The sequence below is a fragment of the Petromyzon marinus genome, chromosome 29 (assembly GCF_048934315.1).
Source record: "Petromyzon marinus isolate PM22_M1 ecotype Great Lakes invasive population chromosome 29, UKy_Petmar_22M1.pri1.0, whole genome shotgun sequence".
Lineage (NCBI taxonomy): Eukaryota > Metazoa > Chordata > Hyperoartia > Petromyzontiformes > Petromyzontidae > Petromyzon > Petromyzon marinus.
In genome coordinates, this window is record NC_133695.1 from 8,363,304 (window position 1) to 8,364,410 (window position 1,107).

The window sequence follows — 1,107 nt, forward strand, 5'->3', positions numbered from 1 at the left end:
CCGACGCCACGAACCAGCGCTGGATCCACGAGAGGGATTTTGATGGGCTGTGACGCAGGGCCACGGAGTTTGAGACCCCCCCCCCCCGCAGAAAAACAAGCAAGAAGATGAATCCCTGCAGTCACGAAAGCTTTAAATGGAAGTGTAACTTCGGTTAAACGCAACACTGCAAAAGGTGAATGTGCCGCGATGCAATCGCTCACTCACGCCGCTGTTGGTGTGAGCAGGGCCGGATTAAGATTGTGTAGGCCCCCTGGGCTACAGGAGCCGGATTAAGATTGTGTAGGCCCCTTGGGCTACAGGGGCCGGATTAAGATTGTGTAGGCCCCCTGGGCTACAGAGGCCGGATTAAGATTGTGTAGGCCCCCTGTGCTACAGGGGCCGGATTAAGATTGTGTAGGCCCCCTGTGCTACAGGGGCCGGATTAAGATTGTGTAGGCCCCCTGGGCTACAGGTACTGTGAGGCCCCGCCCCCCCCCCCCCCAGTAATATTTTCAAAAGGAAAACAACGTTAAAGAAAAATCAAATGTATTTTTTTACAAGGCTAACAACAAATAAAATTCGGCATTCACAAGTGAAATAACTTGTCACTTCATCTCTGGAGGCCCTCCAGCTGGTGGAGGCCCCTTGGGCTGCAGCCCCTAAAGCCCCCCCCCCCCCATGCCTGGGTGGGAGATCCCTCCACTCGAGCGATCTCTGGAGAGCATTTGGTCCACTTTTCCAAGTTGACCAGACGTGTTTCAAGAGGTGGGGGGGCGTACCAACACAACGCGGGCGGAGCGAAGGAGACACGCATCCGAAGGGTAGCTGATGTGAGGGCTCCATCCGTGTCCACGCGTCTCTCCTCCCCCCGCTTCTCGGCGCCGTCTCCTTCACGCGTTGAGACGTGGAGCACAGAGCGAGGTGCGTTACCCGTGTTTTACCGCTCGCCGCTGTTACCTGAGACTCGTACTCTTTGAGACTCATACCTGAGACTCGTTTGAGGCTTCCCCCTGTTACCTCTTCGTGCCAAGGGGAGTAAAATAGTGTTTTTTTATTTGATTTTGTGGGTACGTGAACTCTTTCACTCTTTGAACATATCCGGTTACTGTGGAAGAGAAGACCAAA